We start from the raw sequence: 23,218 nt of genomic DNA, 5'->3' as shown, positions 1-23,218 counted from the left end.
TCTACGAGATGATGCTTTCCAAACCAACACGTACTACTATGGCAATGTACTCAAGTACATACACATCAAAATGTTAAGCATTCAATTTATACTAATTTCCCTTAAATATATGTACATGTAACACATGCAGAAAATAAAGAGTGAGTAGAACAGTTCTGGGCTGGGGGTGCTGTGAACTTGATACAAGGAGAATGGGAGCCACTGCAGTTCCCTCCATTGACATCGTAAAGTTGCCACATTTTCTGGGCTCTCTTTTGAATTAATGTGACATCTGTTCCAAGTACAGCATGCTAACATTTTACTAAAAGATATTTTCATTCCCCATTTGTATCTGGCTTGCTTTTGAGCTGAACTCCTATTTTATTTCACTGGTCATTATTTCTTTATACTAGGTTGTCAATTTGGCATTCCTAATCTCCCCTGAGCACAAAGGCCCACTCAAAAAAAGATCAGCAGCTTAAAACCCTTTAACAACAATAATTACAATATGCTTTGCATATAGATTAAATAAAAGAAATAAACAGCACAAAAGGTTTTCCTGAGATCCTTCGTTTCAAGTCCTGGGAAGTTAAAGGCATCGGTCCCTTCCCCAGAAAGACTACAAGGGCGAGGTGTTGGGGTACAGGGGGCCACAGAACTGGATGCTAACAGGATAATTCGAGGCGCAGTCGGATCCTTATGACCTGATATTTTAGTCATTCAGATTGACCACACTCTGGAGGTGAGCAAAAAGAGGATTTGAGGACATTCTCCAAACTGCTGCAGCACACAGGCCAGGGACCACCCCCTCCATTTAACAGGCCGGCTGCGTCCTGGAACGTCTCCTCTGGGAGAGGACGCTGCCTGCCCAAGCTCTCCTGGGCTCTACTCCTGAAGAGGAGAGGATGGGGCCACCTTCTCCTGGGTGGGACCCCATAGAAAACAATAAAGGGGTCTCTTTTAGGATAAGGATTGCCCGGGCCTACTCTCTCTCTCCTTCCTTCCACAGAAAAGAGGTGGCTTCTTTAAGATACAAAGAGTCCCAAAGGCTCATGCCAACTTAAAGCTGCCTGCCATGCCTCTTCTACTACTGTGTCTAAAGGTAGGCAACAGCGTCCTGGCACGGCGATTCCCAACTTCATTTGGCCAAAGAACACTGTGGGGCCTGAGAGATACTGACAGAACCAATAAATACTGAGAGCGGCTTAACGGTCAGGAACACCTCTGGGATCAAGTCAGCCTGGAGAAGCCCACGTTGGAGCAAAAGAGAAGATATTCATACCCCAAAAGCCCCTGCCACATCCATGATCTTTTGTTTACTACTTGGAGGGGGAAATGCTGCAAGAATCGACGTTATCTCAGAGAAGCGCAGACTGCACCGTGCCCAAGAAAGCATGAGACAGAACTGTTCAAGCCTGGCCCATTCGGGCACGTGGCACGGAGAAGATAAGGCAGGCAGTCGCTGCCCTCAGAGGGCTTCCCTCTGCCCCGCACAGGACCCTGAAGGAGGGATCAGGTGACCCATAAGGACGGGAGCACCCAAAGAAAGAGCCAATCCAGCTCGGTGTGGGGTGGGCCAAGCTTGGGGGAAGGCATAGAGGCAGGCAGGAGACAGAACACTGAGTTCTCCTAACAGCTCATAAACAATCCTGGGTAGCTGGAGCAAAGCCCCTGAAGGGGAATAATGTGAAATCAATCTTGAAAGGTCAATTGGAGCCAGACTCTGGAAAGTCTTCTGAGGAGTCTGCATTTTATCCTGGGGACAATAGGGAGTTCCTGAAGGTTGAGTGGGAGAGCAGCAGAATCAGACCAATTTCTCCAGAAGGCTACTTACTGGGCAGAAGGGGATGGAAGGCAGACACTGCCAGGAGGTGGCCATGGCTGCCTCGGAACCCTCCCTTTGTATCTTGGTACCTCGGGCTCTCCACTCATAGCACCAGGCTTGAGCACTCCTAACTCAGAATAACAAGATTTTGCCCAGATGTTTTAAACCCTCAGGATGAAAAGTCAAAACTTTTCCTGTACACTAGAGTTCAAAATGGAGAGAGAAAAAAAAAAGAACTGCCAATGATCCCTGGATGCCTTTCTGGTCGAGCAGAAGCTTGTATCCAGCTCCCCTCTCCCCAAAGTCCAGGAAGGACAGAGAGCTCCGCCAGAGCTCCCAGAAGCTCATGTACCCGAGGCAGGGAACAGACACCAGGGGGATCGCTCCAAGTCCTGCCCTTAAATTCAGCTGAGCCAGGTCTGAGACCCTCCACTGAGAAGGTAAATGAACTTCTAAGACTTAGTTTCCTCCTCCCAAGGCTGTGGGAAAAGCATCTGTAGCTAAAATCCTGCCAAAGTGTGAGCTCCTGTTCATTTAGTAAACATGGGACTAGGAGAGAGCCATGAGACCTTTGGGGGTCCCCAGGTTAATGAGGTGTAGGTATGCTCTAAAATCCAGATGGCTCACCTGTGCAAACCACAACTCTTCTGCACCCCAAAACTTGAGCTTTGCCTTCTTTGGTCAAATAATGCTAAATACTCTCTTGGCATCCAAGAATTTAACCAATAAGGTGACAGGATTTGAAAAGTGGCTATATTGCTAGCCCATTTGAAGGGGAAAAAATCCAAGAGTGGGTTCTGTTTCACAGAGGAGTGATGTTCAGGACTCCCTGTGGATTCATGCCTACAAGTTTGTCTATAACTGAGGAAGCAATGCTGGCCAAGATTTTATTAATCCCAAATAGTGTGAGAATTTGGGGGGGGGAGGTTAAAAAACAAATTTCTTTTCCAAATGTTAAAAAAATATTTTAACTGCTTTAGTCAATGCAAAACAAATAGATATAATGGAAATCTACCATTTTATAACAAAGAAAAATTATTTGCCATCATGTTCTATATGCATTCATTACTTGGTACGTTAGGAGGGAAGTGCTAATGAAGCATTAGACTTTAATTCTGAAATCACATACCCCAACTTATAGAGTTTAAAAATAAGGAACAGATCAAGTCACACCCACACCCAAAAAATTCTGAATAGATAACCACAGTGGAGGAAACATTAACAGTCTTTAGAGGAGTGTTAATGGAGAAAAGAAAAGAGGACACAACACAAACCTTTTGTTTGTAAGGCTTAATTTGTCTGGACTGACAATTCCAAGAACAATCACACAAGAGGCAGGTACTGAAATCAAGGCACCTGAAGAACCCCTAAAATATTGGTAAATCAAACAAGAGGGGAAGGGTCACACCTATTTGGAAGTTTCAGAAAGAAAGTAAAATTTCTAACCTCTATTGTTACCATTTATCCTCTAACAACCAAAACTGATAGGAAAAATTCTCATATTTTTAATATCAGAGGTGATTTGCAAGAACTGAAAAAACTTTTTTAGCAATTTCCTTTAGAGGCTTCAGTCTAAGTATTACAGTAGAGAACACTGAAGACTAATCATATAGATGGGGGGAGGGGGGAGAAACTGTTCCCAACTTTCCAAACTAAAACTCAACACTCAACCACATGATCTGTTCAAGCATACACAATTGTTTGTGTGACCAGCAGAACTCAAAGATTAAGTTAATACATATATAGAGATCTTTTAAATATATATATACACACACACATACATAAGTATCAAAATTAATTACTCAGGTTTCCATAGTAACCTAACACAATCTGTATGATACACTGAATGCAGCCTATTTTAAATGGTCCATCTTACAGATGCAAATAAGCTTGTCTGGGGGAAGAACCTTAATTTTGAATCAATCATTTCTTCAAATTTCAGATGAACAAAGAATGTACAGTTTATTTTCACCAAACTTGCTCAACCTATCCTCCGGCCTCCCCCCAAAACCTAGACTTTTTGAGGCAACTTCATCAATGTACACTGACCCTGAGGATTTCCATATGAAAACTGAAACTTTAAGCTTGAAGGCTTAGGATTCTACAGTTTTAATTTACATATGACTTCTCCCCTCCTCCCTGGGCCTATCACTCTTATCAACACAGATGATACTGGATGAAAAATATGAGGAGGTATGAACTACAGAAGTTGTCAGAACACACTTCTTGCACTAGTCACAGTTAGAACCTGATTTTTTAAAATCTTTCTAGAATCTGACCCTTTGTTTTTGTTTTCTTTTAATGAAAATGTAACTCTCTGAATTTCATCTCTTTATTATTGGGCTGAAAAAAAATAACTAGAATTAATCATCAGATGGCAGACATCAGCCCAGATTCAATAAACTTTCAATACCTCCAAAGGAGCTGTTTTATTTCTAACCTGAGCACATTAAGACTATTCTAACCCACATTATTTATGGAAGAAAAGGTTCCTAGTATTACAGTGGGTTTATTGTGTAAATAAGTATTCAAATAATTGATACTAAAGGAATAGTTTTGCTCTTAAATCCACACAGTAGCTCTTAGCTCTAATATTCTGTGAACTCTACACATGGAGTACAGAAAATAAGTTTAGGGCAAAAATGAACCAAGCACTCAGAAAGACCTTCAAACTGGCTCCTTATGCAAATTACTAAGTATAGACAAAAGCCTCCGTTTCCCCACATGTAAAACAGTGAAGCTGGACTGGATGACTCTAATCAGGCTCCCTTCCAGATTAAAAAAAATTATTAGTTCAGGACTAGTCTACAACAGATACAAATCAATATAAAGAACTTAAAAGAAATTGGAGAATGCCTTAAATAAAATGTGGGGAAAATCAGACCCAAGGGCTATGGAAAACTCCCAGACACATGACTGCATCTTCCCATTAGTAATCATGGGTTATAAATTTTAGCCATGAGGAGCATGAGAAGTTAAGTCCAACACCCCACATTTGAACAGATGAAGAAACTGAGTTCAGGTTAAGTAAACTCTCCACAGGTCACACAGTAACTAAGTGTAACAGCATCTGAACCTGAGACCCTTCCTGACATTCACTCCTTATACATTAAGAATATGGGATTAGGTTATCAATTTTTTTTTCATTTTGGAAAGCAGAATTTTGCCAAGATCATATTACACACAGCTCACTAACTCAATCTTGTTTTGATCAATCAGACTAGAAATTAAACAAATGCAAATATCATAAAAAATTCTTCAACTTTAACTTCTTTTTTATGTACTTTCTTTAAAAAAACTTAATATAAACAAACATCTCTATATATAAATATCAGGAAAAGAAGATTCCATATGAAACTGAATATTATAGGGTTTTTTTAAGTCTATATTAAGTTTAACAGGTAATACTAGCACTGTTCAGCTGAATCTCCTGCTCTCCTGTAAATGTGATTAAGTTTCACTGATATTCTTTTCAAATGATAATTTTCCATCAGGATCACTTCCCCCATCTCTCAATTGACCCCAATAAGAGCAGGCAAGACATATAAATTCACACACTGGCCCAATCTGAATTTTCTTAAATTCTAAGAACTAATCAAAGACAAAGAACTGACTTGACTGGAAGTCAGTAGAGTGGAGCTCTGGTTCTTAGCTCCTCTGTTACTAACCAGGTAGACAGTCTTAAAGAAGTCACAACCTCTCTGGATCTGTTTCCCTGTAAATTATGAAGTTGGACTTTTATTATAGTAAGTGTTCTTTCATCACTAGGATTTTGCAACTCTTAAAAAATAAACAACCCACACGGTTACTGTTCTAGGATTTTACTCCCAAGATCTTGATACTGTCACTCAGGCTTATGATGATGAATAATGATCAAATTTACATTTGCACAACTTTGTTGATAGACACAAAATGTTCTGTATATTTTATCAGATCACAGGATCATAGATTTAGAGCTAGAAGGGCCTTTAGAGGTCATTTACTCCAACCTCCTCTTTTTTATAGATAATTAACCCTAAAGGGAAGTTACTTGCTCAGGTAGTAAGAGAGGGAGGCAATATTTGAACTCAGGTCATCTGACCCCTAGATCTATACATATACATTTTGTATTTTAAATGTTGTTTAATAACATAGAAAACATAGCTGGCCTACCTCAAAATCAGACAAAATTTAAACATGTAAATATCAAAAGGAAATTGGAGAAATCAAGCACCACCACCTAATACCATTCTGACCAAACTTCTGAGTTCTAGATGTCCATTACTGCGAATAACATTTAAACTGCTTTCAAAAATATGCATTCCCATCTACTATTACAATTGTACAGGATTCTAATGACGATTACAGAAGAAACAGGCAAGTGTACACTTGAATCTTGGCAGGCCAAAAGCTTTTTAGTTCATCTTTAACTACTAAGCTATAATGCAATCACTCTGAAGGAGGAAACAGTCTGGTATAGGGCACTGCCAACATCAACACTGCAATACAAGTGATAAGGACCCCCTAGTTCTAGTGCTGTCCACAGTACCTTTAATTCAAAAAACACTTAAAAACTCAGTCAGAACTCCAAGGTATACTTAAAATAAAGCCTGTAGAGCCTTAAGGCCCTAAAAAAAATCATGAATGTGTATCTATGATTCATCAACAGAAATTTTAAAAGAAGCTGATAAAAATCAAACTAAAGCTAAAGAAAATGCTTTTAAACTATTCAGTTATGAGGCTTAAGAGTTTAACATATAAAACAACAACAACGTTCACTCAATTGATGGTCAGTATTGATTTTCAAAGAACCTCTGCTCTGGCCCAATTTTCATTAAATGGACTACAATGTGAGAGAGTGGCATAAGCATTTGCAGTAACTACAAATCCCAGCATGCAATGTTCTCATCCAATGACAAACAAGAGGCTGCATTGCATCCTGGGACTTGTAGTACACAGGCCACAGCATCCTACTAGAAGTTCAAGAAAGTCTGGACCATCTTTCACGGCTTGACAAGATCTAGTCAGAAGGGGCTACCCGTTCCCTCTTCTGGGATAAGTGTATCCTCACGTACAAAACAGTGCTGAGATAAGCTTGTGAAATAATGCACAGTGTAAAAACAGCAGAAAATCTTCTCAATTGCTTTCTTTCTCCCTTTAAGGTCCAAGATACCAACAAACAGCAGCTTGTGATTTGGTCAACCTAAAACCGAACTTGGCAAAAAATACTGTCTGCTGAGTTTCCTATCAGAACTGCCTTGTGAGGATCAGCTCAAGAAAAGCTACATAAATCACATGATGGCCCGGGCCCATCACTCTCCCCCATAATGGGCCTGGTAAACAGAGAGCTCCCCCATAGCCCTCAACAACCTCTCAGTGAGCGCCCTCAAGCAGCCAAGACTGACAGAGTTCCCAATTAAACCATCAACAAACACATGTGAAGCTGCTGTTATCCTGGGCCAGACCTTCCAACAGTTGTGGAAGGTTCTAAGACAAGGAGAAAACAAGGCTCCCCAGCTTACAGTCAGTGAAAAGAAGCAACCTGCACCAATCTGAGTCTACACAAAATAAACACAGGTAGTTTCCACAAAGGGAATGGCCATCTCCAGTGACAGCACAGGCCTGAGGAGACCCTATCCCCCAACAATGACGACAATGACGTCAACCCTGGGCAGCGAGTACTGACACACACAACTATTTTTAAGCTAAGTGAAATTTAGGCAGGAGGCCCCACACAGTTTTCACAGGCGGTAGCAACTCCAAAAACAGGCAACAGAATCAAGTTCCTGAAATTTTTTTAGAAGAAAAAGGTAGGCTAGCTCACAAATGTAACTCAATTCAATTCCAGTCATGTGAAGAATCCCCCTGGCCTCCATTTCCCCATCTGTGTGACAGGCTACCTAAGGGTCTGAAGCTTCATCGGCACCACCAAACCCCTGTCCATGAGGCCACAGAGAGCAGTTGCCATGGTTACCATTCCCCAGTTTATCCAGAGATTATTATGATTCTTTTCAAGTTTGGGTTTTAAAAAACCAGTTGCCGGTTCTGATGATTGTTAACTGACTGAACAGACGAGCCGATAAGTAGAGACCCACATGGTTAACAATACTTGGCTCTGCAGTGGAGAAAATAATCCATTCTTTTCTGCCGCTCCTTCTCCTCAAGTACTGACAGTTTGTATTCTCAATGCAGCCAAAACAATAAAACAAAACCCATCTTTCTGGCTTCTGGGTTGAAGTGGATTTTTTTCCCCAAGACCCACAAATAATGATATAGCAATGCCTAGATCACCAGCCTATTAGGCCTCCTTCCCTTCCTCTCTCCCCATGAAGTGTTTTCTTCTTCAAAGGATTCTGCCACAGAAATACCTCCACAACTTCTGAGTAACAAGCCTGAAACAGTTTTCAGAGGGTTAACTAACCAGTTTTGTTTTGTTTTTTAACTTCCAGAATCTAAGGAAGAATGAGGTTGTGTTCACATCCCAACTCACAACTTTGGGCTACAGAAAAGTTACTTTGAGCATTAATGGCTGGCAGTTACAATATCTAGATCACCAGCTTTTAAGATCATTGGGCTAATAATCATTAGAAATTAATCTAAAAATTATAGGTCAACATTCCCATATAGAAGAGAGCTTTTGAATAGAAGTACCATCTAGAGAATACCTCAGAAGAACAGGAAAGCCTAAACGAGCACTATAGAAAACCATACAAAGAAAAAAAGTTATGGAAAAATAAATATTTTAGAATAAACTGCATGCAAGGTTAACACATTCCCTCTATGAATTCTCAAAGCAGAAGGAAAAAATCCCCACCCATTTGATGAAGTTGGTATCAACAAAATACCCTGCCAGATTACCAAAGAAAATCTAGCACTATAGGACTGTTCATAAGAGAAGTTCCTGAAGAGTCAACACAACTCCCTAAAAAAATAACCTGTAGATTCAAATATTTGAAGGAAACCAAATCCAACTGTACTCAGGATAAAAAAAGAATTCTATCAAAAAATTCTAGGCTTGAAACTTCATTTGCTTCTATTTTCTCCCTGAAATAATGATTAAATGAAGACATCTACAGGACAATACAATGCTAAGGATAAGACAGACTATAACTTTATCCAGTGTTTCAAAATGACCATATAACAAGCAATTTAATACTGCTCTTAGAAATTTAGTTTTGTTTTTACCTTTTGTTTTTCCTCCACATGGCAGTTTCCTTTCTAATATGAGAATTTATTGAACATCACTTTTACATAGTATTGGGCATATTTTCAAAAAGTCTTTAAAACTTAATCCCTTTGGCCCACAAGAGAAAATCACAAAGTTCGAAGCTTTCAAAGTTTAAATCCTAAGTCATTTCTCTACAAAAATATGTGAAAGGGGAAAAAAATTTTTTTAAGTTTCTATCCCTGGATTCAGATAGGTATTTATTTCTCCCCTCCTACCACAACAAGGAAAAAAGCCAAAAAAAAAGAAAAATCCCAATACACAGGCATCACAGACTATCATGTACCACTTAAAACACACTTGACAGCTTTTGGTAAAGTTCTGGGCAAATCAAAACCCAAGGTGACATTGAAAATGCCATGACACCTGCTATATGTGCACATTAGAAAGAATGGGGGCAGCAAAGGGACACCCTGGCCCCCACCTCCTAGGGGCTGCACTTGACAATCCAAAACCAGATCTGACCCTGCAGTAACAGGGAGAGTGATCTACAAAGCACTTTCCACTACAACAAACAACAAAGTATGCACAAGTTCTCACATATTTTTTAGAGGGAGAAAATGAAAAAGCAAATTTTAATAAGGGGAAAAGATTTCACAGCCAAGCTCCAAAAAGAAAGGGACAAGCATTTTTAAACTAGAATAATACACCAAGAGTTTTCTTTAAACAAATAATCCCAATATGGAAATAGGATTTGAGTGATAATATATGTATAACCCAGTGAAATGCCTTATCAACTCTGGGAGGGGGGGAGAGAAAATGAATCCTGTAACCACCAAAAAATATTTTTAAATGAAAAAAAAAATTAAACAAATAGCCCCTGAAACTTCCCTACACATCCAGAACCCACTCTCCCTTGCACTCATTCGGTTCTGAACCAGTAGCGACTCGATTCGGGCTGTGCCTTCCAAAGAGAAGATCACCAAGCAGGACATCCAGATAAGTACAGGTGTCCCAGAAGTCTTACTTCAGTTTCAGGCTTCAGTAGTTGTCTCTCTAGGAACTGAGCTAAGTTATCTGGATTCCATAAAGCTCCACAAACCTTTTAAGTTTTTAAAAAGTTTTGAGCAGCGGCAACGAGCCTCCAAAGACACGAATTCACCTCCAATGGGGAGAGTTTCAGAAGATGAAGCTCTCTGAAGGCTAGAAAAGCTGCTGAAATAGCTCTTTCCCTTTTTAGGCCCAAGTAGGCCCGTTGGCAATACTCGGGGATAACGTCTGCCATGACTTCCCTGGGAAAACCATATGGAAAATCATACTCCCTCCACCAAAAAAGAAGCTAAAATGTCTACCACGGCCTACCACGACCTACTCCAAATGACAGGACACTGCGGCCTGCGGAGAGGAAAACTGAGGGTTAAGCAGGGCCAGGCTTCGAACTTCAATCATCGGCGGCAGATGCGGCCATGAGATACGCTCCATCCCAGGGCCTTGTCAAGGGGGACCCCCTCTTTCTGCGCCCTGAGTGCTCAGCGCCCCACTCCCCGGACCTCAAGACCAACTCCACCAAGGCTAACTCCAAACAAGGCTGCGGACACACGAGATGCTCCCGCGACAAAAGGCCATCAAGGCTTCCATTCCAACACAGTGGTCGCCTCACTCAGAAATGGAATCTTAAATGGACTTACTGAAGGCACTCCTGGAACTCTGAGTTGAATGTTAACCTGTCACTCCTTTGGCCCAGACGCAGGACACGAGTGGGAAGCCCAAGCTCAAAATTCAGGAGAACGGCCTTCGGTCGCTGCAGCACCTCCTACTGGGCAGAAATTAGAGCTGTCCACACAGGCCGAGTGGGCATCTATCTCTGAAGCAGTTACCCACATGGATGATTAAAGGATGGCCGCAGCGATGACCAGGATGACGATGGGCCCTAGTAAGTGGAAACAAACAGGGACCACTTCACCACCGAGGCTTCCGGAAAACCAGGCTGAGGTCCATGTGGGAATCTTTGTTCAAAAATCCATTACCTCCGGGTCCATGAAATCTGAAAAAGAAGGCAGTCTCGTCTGAGTCTGAGCACAACTTGCTTACCGTGCGTGGTAACTTTTAAAAACTCTTTGACTACTCCAACATCTTCAGCAACATTCAACCAGGAGGGATTTTATTGTGAGAGGGCCCTACTGGGCAAAGCCAGACAAATTACAAGCATTGCTGTGTGCATGAGCATGAGAAAAAAATCTTAAGCAAAAACGTTCCCGGGGAGTTTGCTTATTGTGCCGGTTAGAATTCTGTTATTTTTAAACTACTATTTGAAAGGTCTTCAAGCAGTTTTAAACCTAATGCAGTCTTGAGCACAGATAGTTCGTGGATAAACATGAGTTCAACTGTACACCAACTCCTTCTTGCGAGGGACATTTTAAATTGTCATTAATAAATCAGTTTTAGGCCCACAACGAAGATTTCCCACGAAGCAGGGCAACCAAAGAAGAATATTAGGTCCCCCCCCCCCCAAATAATAGCATTTTCAGTAATTATGTAGTAACAGTTCTCTACAATTCTGTGAACCAAACTGTAAAACTTAAAAAAAAATCCTGGGCTTGTCTTCAAAAAACAAGTGAAGCTGACCCATTTATTTTCACTGTCCAGCCTGAGCAGATCCCAGCTTGAAGCTAAGGTGCAAATGCTGAAGTATGTCCTTCAGTGCTTTCCAAGTCCCCAATTTCAGGCATCTTCAGCACACTCCAGGAGATAAGGCTGCTCCTACTCCACCCCCAGGACTCTAGCCTCCTCACAAAAAGAAACCAACAGAAAGAATGTCCCACCTGGTTCCCCAGTGACACCTCCGGAATGTGCACCTAGGCAAGTTCTCCCTACAGGGCAAACAAAAACAAAAACAACCGGCATTCCATTAGTTCGAATCCATCCGATGCTCCAGTGTGTCCACACATGACTCAGATAACAGTCAATGGCCCTTCCCAATCCAAGTTCCCTGGGTGGGGGCATCCTCCGTGCCAGCAGCACCCTCTCCAGGAGGAGGAAGAAGAGGCGCATGCCCCCCCCAAAAAGCATCCCCAAGTTCAGGGTCAAGGCCGGCGCCCTGCCTCCGCTGAGGCCCAGCCGAGCGACCCCCCCACACTGGGCCGTGCAGGGGAGCCCCCTAGTTGGGGACCCAAACAAAGACTATTTCCACATCTGACCAGGATGTGATGATGACACAGATTCAGCCAAGAAAACTGCCCCCCCTCGGTCGTCCGCCCCGGAGCCCCTCAATCTCTCCAACTAACTACTTAGGGGTCCCGCCCGGGGGCTTTTGGGGCTCCCCATTGCACTCGGCCCGGCCCTGGTCCGGCGGCAGAGAAGTGCGGCCAAGTGCAGGAGGGCGGCCGGGCCAAGAGCCGCCGGCCAGAGCAGCCCAGTCCCGCACGCCGCCGCCGCCGCCGCCGCCGCCGCCGAGCCGACCCCTCCCCCTCCCTCCCCCCTCGCAGCAGGGGGCGCGGGCGGGGGGCGCCGGAGTCCTTGCGGTCCGCGCGCGTGTGAGTGAGTGTGTGTGTGTGTGCGCGAGTGCGTGCGTGCGTGCGTGAGCGGGGTGCGGGAGGCCGGCCCCGGGTGAGGGGTGCAGGCTCACTCTTCAGAATAACAAGTTGCCCAAGAAGAATAAGGAGCGGAATTTCCCCAACGCCGCCGCCGCCGCCGCCGCCGCCGCGGCCCCGGCCCCCAAAGACAAATGCACCAACACTCCCTCACACTCACTCACACGCGCGCACACTCACACTCACACACACGCGAGCCGACGGCGTCAGCAGCCGCAGCTTTTTTTTTTTTTGAACCAGATCTCTCGGCCGCCAAACAAGATGGTTTTCCAAAAAAAAAAAAAGAAAGAAAGAAAAAATGGTCCCCATCCTCCTCCTCCTCCTCCTCCTCCAAACTTCCCCCCTCCGATCAAGGGAGGGGGGAGAATAGGAGAAAAGGAAACAATCATCATCCGGGGGGAAACCAAAGGGCAGAGAGGAGGCTCCTGCCCCCCCCAACGCCGGGCCCCCCAGGACAGTCGCCCCCCCCCCGCCAGGCCCCTCCCCCGCGCAAGGGGCCGGCCCCCCGCCCGCCGCGGCCCTGCCCGCAGCTCCCCCGGTCCCCAGGCTGCTCATAAACTTACTTCCAATTCATCCTGGGGGGGGAGGGGAGGGGAGGGCAGGGGGGCTGGGGAAATAGACAAGATTTTTCCATTGTCTTTGGGGGGGCGGCGAAGCCGAGGAAGGACACCGATAGGGGCGCCCCCCCCAGGGAAGTTCTTCCTGAAATCCCAAGTTGACTCCAGGGGCCCTAAGCAGACCCCCCCCACCTCTGCTCCCTCCCCATCCTCTCCCCTCCCCTCCCCCTCCCCACCCCAACAAACTCCCAGCAAGCAGCCCCTGCATCTCCCTGAGACGAACACCAGAGACAAGACAGAGAGACAGAGACAGAGAGAGGAGGAGGAGAGAGGAGGGAGGAGGGAGTGAGGGAGGGAGGAGAAACAGCTACTCCAGGAAAAAAAAAAAAAAAAGAGCAGAGCAGAGTGAGAAGAAGAAGAAGAGAGAGAGAATGGCAAAGCTGGGATACTGCACCCTCCTGCTGCTGGCTGGCTGTCCCCCTGGCAGCTGGAGGCAGGAACTCTGAGCAGGAGAAGCAGCAGGAGGAGGAGGAGGAGGAGGAGGAGGAGGGGACTCTTCTTCATGGGGAGAGAGGGAGGGAGGGAGGGAAGCAGGGAAGGAAGGAGGGAGGGAGGGAGGGAAGGAAGGCGCTGGAGCTGCTGCTGCTGCTGCTGCTGTTGCTGAAGCTGCTGCTGGGCTGGAGCTGGAGCTGGAGCTGGAGCTGCTGCTGCTGCTGCTGCTGCTGCTGCTGCTCAGGGCCTCTCACTTTTTGAATACACTCGAGTGGGCTAAGATGGGAGGCTGCCCCCCCTCCTGTCTTCTCCCTCACTCTCACTCCCTCACTCACTCCCTCACTCCTCTCTCTGGGCTGTTTCTTTCCTCCGCTTCCCCAGGCAGGGGGGTGGGGAGGAGGGGGCCGCGGGGGGAGGGTCGGGAGCCTCCTCCTCCTCCTCCTCCTCCCCCTCTCCCTCCTCCTCCTCCTCCTCCTCCTCCTCCTGGAGACTCACTCTCACAGAGGCCCCGGGCCGAAGTGAGAGGAGGGGGCGGGCGGAGGAGAAGCCGAGCAGCGGGAGACAAACTGTGAGAGCCCGAGCGGCCCAACTCTTCTTCTTCTTCTCCTTCCTCCTCCTCCCCCCGCCCCCTCCCCCTCCTCCTCCTCCTCCTCCTCCTCCTCCCAGCAGCAGCAGCAGCAGCAGCAGCAGCAGCGAGCACCACCAGCCCATTCACCACCCGGCCCCGGGCCGCAGCACCTCCGCCGCCTCAGCCCGGGGATCCCTCCGCCCAGGCCCAGGCCCAGGCCCACTCGCTCTTTTGCTCGGGAGCCCGCCGCGCGGTCCCGCCACCGCTGCCGCTGCCGCCGTGCGCGCGGGCGCCATGCGCGTGGCCGCGCGGCCGCCGCTCGGGAGCTAGAGGAAGAGAGCTAGAGGAAGCGGGCCGAGAGCGGGGCGCGGGGGCGCCGGGCTCTCCCCCCTCCTCTCCGGCCCTGGCCGCGCCTCGGCCTGAGCCTGGGCCTGGGCCTGGACCGGGCCGGGCCGGGAAAAGGAGGCCCCACGGCGGCGCTCGGGCGGACTACTTGTCGTGTCGGTGCGGCGAATTTATTTCACTTTGCCTAAGGAACGGGGTGTGCTGCGGCCCCCATTGCCTAGGGAAAAAACCCGGATGTAAAGTGAGTGAAACTAAACTCGAGTGAAGTAGGGCAACGGCGGCGGCGGCGGCAGAGGAAGAGGCAGTGCGGGCCCTACCGCCCCGACCCGGCCCGGGGACCCCGCGCTCTGAGCAGCCCCAGGCCCGCAGGACCCACCGGCTGGGCCGGGCGGGGCACGGAGAGCGCCGCGCATCCTACAGCGGGGCGCCTGGCTCCGCCCCCGGGCCCGTAACTGCCCTCGAGCCCCCTCGAGCGGGGGAGAGAAGAGGGGGCGGAGCCCTGCAGGCCGCGCCGAGGTTGGGGGGGTGGGGGGGTGATTCTAGGGGAATAGGTTAGTCGGTGCAGATCTCCGCTGTGGACTGGGTTGGGGCGCAGGAACTCAGCCTGCCGGCTCGGAGCTGCTATTTGACCCCGCGCGAGGTCAGCATGCAGTCCCGGGCTTGGGAGCCCCAAAGCGGAATCGCGCACATGTCCACGCGAGTCCTGGGTCCTTCAGACCAGCCCTGAGGACTCTTTTTAAAGCTCAGTTCACCTCCAAGAGTCTCTCTCTCAATCTTCTTGCACTTTCTTCCGCTCTCTCCTTTCCCTAGAGGCGCTTTGAGATCAATGCAACATTGCATTATTCAAGTATTTATTTATTCTTAGGTGGACTGTAAAATTAGGTTTTCTTTCTTCTAGATAGGAAGTTTTGAAAACTAAAATTAAAACATGAATGATTTTTAAAAGATCTGGTCCTTGAGCACACCAGGCTTCATATGAAGAAAAAAATCATAGCAGGGAAAATCACAAGAAAGGGGAAAAAGTAATTTTTAAAGATTCAGAAAATGAAAATCTCAAATGATTTAAGAAGTCAGGATGAACTTATTACCACGTTGTGAAACTAAACCCATAATGTGGTTAGGATGAGTAAAGATAGGACGATACCAGCCTTTATCGTGTAGATAATCCTCACTTATTTAAGAAATGAGGGACCTAACCACTGTAACCATAACACCTTACTACTAAGGCTGTCAACATTCAGGAGGAAGCCAGTCTCCTTGCCCTTCCTGGGAGGGAAACACAGATTCCAATATCCCTGTGACAGTTTCATTTTGATAGGAAAGACTCAAGAATTCAGGATGGGCCAGGGTCCTGGTGCTGGGAAGGACCATGATGAGAAGCAACCCGTTCCAGTGCCCTCGCTTGTGAGGGAGAAATTCAGACCAGGTAGGTTAAATGATTACCCAAGGTCATTCACCATATAAGCTTGTGGGAGACTGGGACATACTCTTCCGTCTCACCTGTACCGTTCTGGGTCTTGAATGTGTTGTGATAGAAGCAACAAGTTGGCAGATGACCCAGCACCATTCCTATATTTTTGTGACTAAAGGATATACACTTACTTGGCGAGGCAGGGTGCTTTAAGTCCTTACTTTAGCATCATTTAGTCCAATTCCATCATTTTAAAGATGGGGGAACTGATACCCAGTGACTTACCCATGGTCATTCAAGTAGTATATGGAGGTGCTAGAATTTGAACTCAGTCTCAGTGGAAATGTAGAATATTTGTAAATGCATAATCAAAATTCCAAATGTTTGGAATTTTTATGTATATAAATGATTTAAGTATGATATATCTATAAATTCTAACTAAAACAATATAGTGCAAAAGAATTTTGATGTTAAGTTTCAATTTAGAGGCAGTGCTGAATTTCTTGAGTCAATAATGATAGTGTTGCAACAATGATAATAATAAAACATCTCTCCTTTCACCTCCCCCCACCCCAAGCCCTCAAATTCATTTTTTCTGTAATCCTCATAGCATGACCCAAGGGTAGAGAACTTGCAATTCACAAAATATTTATTGGAGGTGAGAGGAAGAGGGTTTATGGAGAAATGAGTTTTTTCTTGACTAACCTTCAGCCCAGGTTGAAAGAAAACAAGTCTATTGAGAGAAGAAAAGAAAATGTGTTAATTAAAAGAAGAGGGCAATAATATGGTAATATAACCCTCAGCATAGAACCGTCCTTCTTTAAAGAAAAAAACAAAATAAAACATGGCATTGAATAAGATCCCTCTTCTCATTTTCTTCATCTCAGAACTCCTTGACATCATCTACTCTCTTTCTGCAATATATCTATACCCATGCCAATAATACCTTTATACACTTGACCTCATCTCCTATTTTATTGAGCAGATAGGAACCTTAATCATTCCTTCTCTATCCAGTCTTCAACCTCTCCCTTTCTCTAAACTGCCATCAAATATACCCATCTCCCTTGCCCTTTAAAAACAAACCAAAAAAAACTTCAGTAGACCCTACCATTGTATACCTTTTCTTCCTTTCTCAGCCAAATTCTAGAAAAGGCTATCTTAGAATACTATTGTGCTATAAGAAATAACAAGCAAAATGACTTCAGAAAAAACCTGAAAAGGCTTAGAAGAACTGAAGCAGAGTAGAATATGCAGAACCAATAAAGCATTGGACACAACAACAACAGTATTGTATGGTGAATGACTGTGAATGACTTAGCTATTCTCAGCAATACAGTGATCCAAGGCAACCATAAAGGCCTCATGATAAAAAAAAAAAAAGCCAACTGCCTCCAGAGAAAGAACTGATGAAGACTGAATGTAAACTGATTCATACTATATTTCACTTAATTCATTTTTGTTGTTATTCGAATTTCCATCCACAAAAGAACTAATATGGGAAAATGTTTTACATGATTACACATGTAAAATCTGTGTCAGATTGTTTGCCAGTTTGCCAGGGGAAAGGGGAAGAAGAAAATATGGAACTCAGATTTTTTTTAATGTTTAAATTTGTTATTATATATAATGGAGGAGATTAAATCTATTTTTTTAAAGTTGTCTACTCAGATTTTCTCAAAATCATATGCAGACTGGTTTCAACTATACCGTTCAATTGAAACTATTTTCTCCAAACTTGCCAATTATTTCATTGACAAATCTGGTGGCAAAATCCTCTAGGTTTTTATGGCACTTCTCTCACCTCCTTCCAGTCTCCTTTGCTGGCCCATCACTCAAATCACACTGCCTAGCTGTGGGCCAAACCTTTAGCCAGGGTCCCCTTCTCTCTTTTGATAACCTCTTCAGTTTCCATTGTCTTGATTTGGAAGATATGACTGTCACTGCAAGGTTCAAGATTAGCATCTTCATGTCAGTCAAGGTGGGAGCTAGCAATTGAAGAAGAGTTTCCCTTTGCCCATCCCCACCCCTTTGGCATGAACTCAGAATAACACTGTAAGGCAAATAGTATAAATATTTTTATCCCCATTTTACAGGTAAGGAAATGGGCTCAAATTACTGAAGTGACTTTCTCCAATAGAATGGGTAGGGGTTTCCTCAGCAAAGCAAGGGATTCTAGCTAAGGTGAAGATGGGGAACTTAAATCTAGCCTCTACAGATGAATACTCCTCAAGGCCAAGGATAGTGTTGTTTGTTCTTGTGATTCCAGCTCCTTGGTAGGTTCTTAATGTATGTGAGATTGAATTTCTTGAGCTCTTACAACTTCTAAGTGTCAGAGGGGAAAAACAGGAGTTTTTCCTTCTGAGTGTTGCTCTTCCCACCACCCCAAGGCCACCTCCCAAGATTATCTTCCAGGATGGTGGATCTGAGGGCAAAATGGTTGAGTGTGGCTTTGGATGAGGGTCCAAAAAGCCATCCTAACATGGGAAACAAATTTAAAATTGGTATGTGATGGTGAAAAAGTCAATCAAAGCAAGGGAACTCAAGGGGTTTTTTTTATGTTACACTATGAACCCCTTTGGCAGACTGGTGAAATCTTATAGTCCCTTTCTCAAAATCATGTTTTTAAATATATAGATTTACAAAGGAAACCAATAATTTTTTAAGTTATCAAAAATATATATGCCATATGTATTTATATATGTATGGATAGATAGATAAAGTTGAGTCCTTAGGTTAAAAGCCCCTGATTCAGAATTAATAAATCTTACTAGCTGAATGCCCTGCTAAGAATGGCTTCTCTCTATGTTTAAGACTCCAGGCCTCCCCATCATGGAAATCTGCTTATCCACAAATTTCCTGAAGAAACTCAATGGGTACCCAGCTAGATTAAGGCAATAAGTCAAATTAAGAGACATTAAAAATCAAGTGGGCTGAACCATACAATAACCCTTTCCAGCAAGCATTAATTACTGGACACTACTTTGGACAAGTCTTCCAAATTAATTCAAAATTATAGAGCCTCTCCCTAAAAGAAAGGTTGCTTTAATTTAAAAAAAAAGGCACAAGGAGAGGGAAAACATACTTGAAACCAGTTTACAAAAAAATTGAAAGGGAAATTATTTTTTTTAGTTTCAGTATTTTACTATATTCAAAGCTTGTCAACTAAATTCAAGAATGGGGGGTGAACAGCTCAGCAGCCACCTAATCCACCCTCACTAGGAAAGGAATTCCCATTACAACATGCTTGATAAATGGTAATCCAGGCTTGTGTATTTCCCCTGGCTACAGGGTCTACCTTTGTACATTATTAGGAAATTTTTCTGAAATTACCTCCTATTTGCCCTATTTCTGGTATGCACATAGTTGTTTACAGTAGAACCAGAGCTCCTTGAGAACAGATTGGTTTTCCCTTTTTTTGTGTCACCAGAGCTTAGTAGAGGCTTGTTGAATGACTGGATGACTGTTATCAGGCCTCATTTGCCTCTTTTTCAGTTTCCATCCATTGGTCCCACTCTTCCCTCTTGGAGACAAACCAAATGTCCATATGACATCCTCTCAAATATTTGAACACAACCATTATACACTCCTTACTTACATCTTCTCTTCACCTGGCTACGCATATCCCCAGATCTTCTAACTGAACATCATAAGGCATTTGTACTTACAGGTACAGAGTATTCCTCTGATGCTTTATTGTGCAGTGAAGGTGATGGTCAACAGTATGTGAGTTCTGACAGGTTCTACCATGCTAGGAGAGTTTTGAACTGAATCCCAGTGACAGACTGGGTCTCCGGGCTAATAAGCAGCCATCCTCCTTTAAGACAGAAAAAAAGCTCATCACTAGTAGGTTTGGCAATGGAAACCCAAGACACAACAAAAAAAGTAATAACTCGGCCCTATATAGTCTTCTCCTGTCTTTTAGCACAGGAATGTTGGATGGGAAGAGAGGTTCCAAGAACCATACCTTGTCTGTTAACATTAACTTTTCTAAATGTCAGATCTTTGTCCAACAGATTGGCATACTGAACTGAACTGATCCACCATTTAGAAGAATGTTTGGTAAGCTAGAGGGCCACCAGGACAGGGAAGGTCTTCAAGACCCTGCCAAATGAGGATTGCTTGAAGGAAATGGAAATGTTTAACCCAGGGAGGACTTGAGAGGGACATGATAGAGTCATCAAATGTTTAAAAAGATTGTCATATGGAAGATGAATCAGATTTGTTTTGCTTCAACCCCTAGAGCACAACTGAGAGCAATAGATATAAATTTCAGAAAGGTAGGTTGAGGCTTGATATCAGGGAAAAAATCCTAATATTGAGAGATATCCAAAAATTGGAATGGGCTACTTCCAGAGGTAGCAGGCTCCCCGTCTTTGACCTTGTATTTATTTTCTATATGTAAACCAAGACATATCCATATTTCATATATGCTTATGTGTACATATTCTCAGTCTCTTATATAACACAAGCTCTTGGAGAACAGATATTATTTCATTTTTTTATGACCAGAGTGTAGCACACAGGGCAGGCACTTGATAAATGTTTGTGAACTGTTAGATTCATTGAAGATGAATCCTAAGGGGTAGTGATAAAGAAGGAGTATATTGGAGGCATCAGTGATAGCCAGTGCAAAGACATTAAAGGGGGTGGTGAGAATGCCATGTGAGAGATAGCAAGAAGGCCGATCTAATTATTGGTCTGTAAAGTGTTTGAAAGGAAGTTAGGTTTAATAAGGTAGGAACAGCACCCATAAAAAGAAGTGGTTAGCAGAATGGATCAAAAACTAAAATCCTACAATATGCTATCAACAAGAAACACATTTGAAGTAGGGAGACAGAATAAAGGCAAAGAGCTAGAGGAGAATCTATTCTGCTTCAGCTGAAGTAAAAAAAAAAAGCAGAGGTAGCAATCATAATCTGAGACAAAAAGCAAAAATAGATCCAATTAAAAGAGATGAGGAAGGAAATTACATTGCTAAAGGACATCATAGATGATGAAATAATATCAATACTAAACATATACTCACAAAATGGTATAGCATCCAGATTTTTAAAGAAGTTAAATTACTAACAGAAGGAAATAGTAAGATTATACTAGTGGGGGACCTCAACTCTCCCCTCTCAGAATTAGATGAATCTAACTTAAAAATAAGAAAGAAGTTAAAGATGTGAATAGAATTTTAGAAAATTTAGATATAATAAACCTCTGGCTAAAATTGAATGGGAATAGAAAGGAATATACTTTTTCTCAGAACTATATGGCTCCTACACAAAAACTGACCATGTAGTAAGGCAAATAAACCTCACAAATGAATATAGAAAATCAGAACTATCAAGTGCATCCTTTTTTAGATCATAATGTAATAAAAATCATACTCAATAAAGGGGCATGAAATAATAGGTTTAAAATTAAGTGGAAACTAAGTGCTCCGATTCTAAAGAATAAATGGGTCAAAGAACAAATCATAAAACAATTAGTCATTTCATTGAAGGAATGGCAACAATGAGACAACATATCAAAATTTGTAGGATACAACCAAAGTAGTATGTAGGAGAAAATTTGTATCTCCAAATGCTTACATTAATAAAGAAAATAAATCAATGAACTGGGCATGCAACTAAAAAAAAATTGAAAATAAACAAATTTAAAATCCCTAAACAACAAATTGGAATCTTGAAATTCAATGGTGAGATTAACAAAAATGAAAGTAAGAAAACCATTGGAGCCAAAAGCTATTTTTATGGAAAATAATAAAATAAATAATCCATTAGGTTATTTGATTTTTAAAAAGGAAAGAAAATCAAATTACCAGTATAAAAAATGAAAAGAGTAAATTCACTATGCATGAAGAAGAAATTAAAGCAATTATTAGGAGTTATTCTACCCAGTTATATGCCAGTATATTTGATAATCTAAGTGAAATGGATGAATATTTACAAAAACTGGAACTGCCCAGATTAACAGAAGAGGAAAAAGAGTACTTAAATAATCACATCTTAGAAAAAGAAATTGAACAATCCATCAATGAAGTCCCCAAGAAAAAAGGTCCAGGGCTAAAAGGATTTACAAGTGAATTCTACCAAACATTTAAAGTAGAGTTGGTACCAATGCAATATAAACTATTTGGGAAAATCAGCAAAGAAGGAGTCTTACAAAATTACTTTTATGACAAAAATGTGGGACTGATAACCTAAACCAGGAAGAGCAAAAACAGAGAAAGAAAACTATAGACTAATTTCCCTAATGAATATTGATGCAAAACATTTAAATAAAACACTTGTAAAGAGATTTCAGCAATACATCACAAGAATCATACATAATGAACAGGTGAGATTTATACCAGTAATACAAAATTGGTTCAATATTAGAAAAACTAACAGCATAATTGGCCATCAGTAACAAAACCAACAGAAATATGATTATCTTAATATTTGCAGAAAAAAGCTTTTGACAAAACAACACCTATTCCTATCAAAAACACTAGAGAGCACAGGAATAAATGGAGCTTTCCTCAAAATAATAAGTAATATCTATCTAAGACTATCAGCAAGCATTATCTACTGTAATTGGGACAAGGTAGAAGCCTTCCCAATAAGATCAGGAACAAAACAAGGATGTCTAATATTGTTATCACCATTATTAATGTTGTATTAGAAATGCTAGCTATAGCAAAAAGAGAAGGAAAAAATCAAATTAGAATAGGCAATGAGAAAACAAAACTATTACTTCTCAGATGATTTGTATACTTAGAGAACCAACTGAAAAATTAGTTGAAATAATTAACAACTTTGGCAAAGTTGTAGGATATAAAATAAACCCACACAATTCATCAGTTTTTCAATGTTACCAAAGAATCCCAGCAGCAAGAGACAGAAAAAGAAATTCCATTAAAATTAACTGTAGACAATATAAAATACTTGGGAGTCTACCTGCCCAAACAAATCCAAGAACTATATAAACACAATTTTGCAAAACACTCCACACAAAAAAATTAGATCTTAACAACTTGAAAAAATAATAATTGTTCATGAGTAGGCTGAGCCAATATAATAAAAAAGCAATTTTACCTAAACTAACCTAGTTATTCAGTGCCATACCCAATAAAACTGTCCAAAAATTATTTGAGTGCTAGAAAAAATGATGATTCATCTGGAAGAATAAAAAGTCAAGAATATCAATGGAAAAAATGTGAAGGTAGGTAGTCTAATTGTATAAGATCTCAAAATATATTACAAAGCAGTAATCATCAAAACAATCTAGTACTGACTAAGAAATAGAGTGATAGATCAGAACAATAGACTAAG

The 23,218-nt window shown here is 42.8% G+C and overlaps 1 protein-coding gene and 1 long non-coding RNA gene across 10 annotated transcripts in view; one reads left to right on the top strand and one right to left on the bottom strand.

Moving 5' to 3' along the window:
* The window catches only part of PHF21A (PHD finger protein 21A), a 185,299-nt gene extending 171,051 nt beyond the window's left edge, over positions 1-14,248 (bottom strand). For 2 of the 9 annotated variants that reach the window (XM_056801891.1, XM_056801890.1), the window contains exons 1-3: positions 13,550-14,053; positions 11,771-11,818; positions 10,637-10,992 (exon numbers count right to left, since the gene is read on the bottom strand). The gene's annotated coding sequence lies outside the window, so the exon portion shown is untranslated. Of the gene's footprint in view, positions 1-10,636; positions 10,993-11,770; positions 11,819-12,232; positions 12,384-12,573; positions 12,942-13,549; positions 14,055-14,082 lie in introns of those variants that run through there. The other 7 variants (XM_056801886.1, XM_056801892.1, XM_056801887.1 and 4 more) reach the window with 7 other exon arrangements.
* Positions 14,249-14,265: 17 nt separating this feature from the next.
* On the top strand, positions 14,266-17,569 carry LOC130454989 (uncharacterized). The gene is made up of 2 exons (XR_008912733.1): positions 14,266-15,926; positions 17,051-17,569. It is a non-coding gene; the product is annotated as an uncharacterized LOC130454989 (long non-coding RNA).
* Positions 17,570-23,218: the final 5,649 nt, after the last annotated feature.

This window comes from Monodelphis domestica, chromosome 6, assembly GCF_027887165.1.
Source record: "Monodelphis domestica isolate mMonDom1 chromosome 6, mMonDom1.pri, whole genome shotgun sequence".
Taxonomy (NCBI): domain Eukaryota; kingdom Metazoa; phylum Chordata; class Mammalia; order Didelphimorphia; family Didelphidae; genus Monodelphis; species Monodelphis domestica.
The sequence above is the reverse complement of the archived record's forward strand: the minus strand, read 5'-3'. Positions and strand labels throughout refer to the sequence as shown.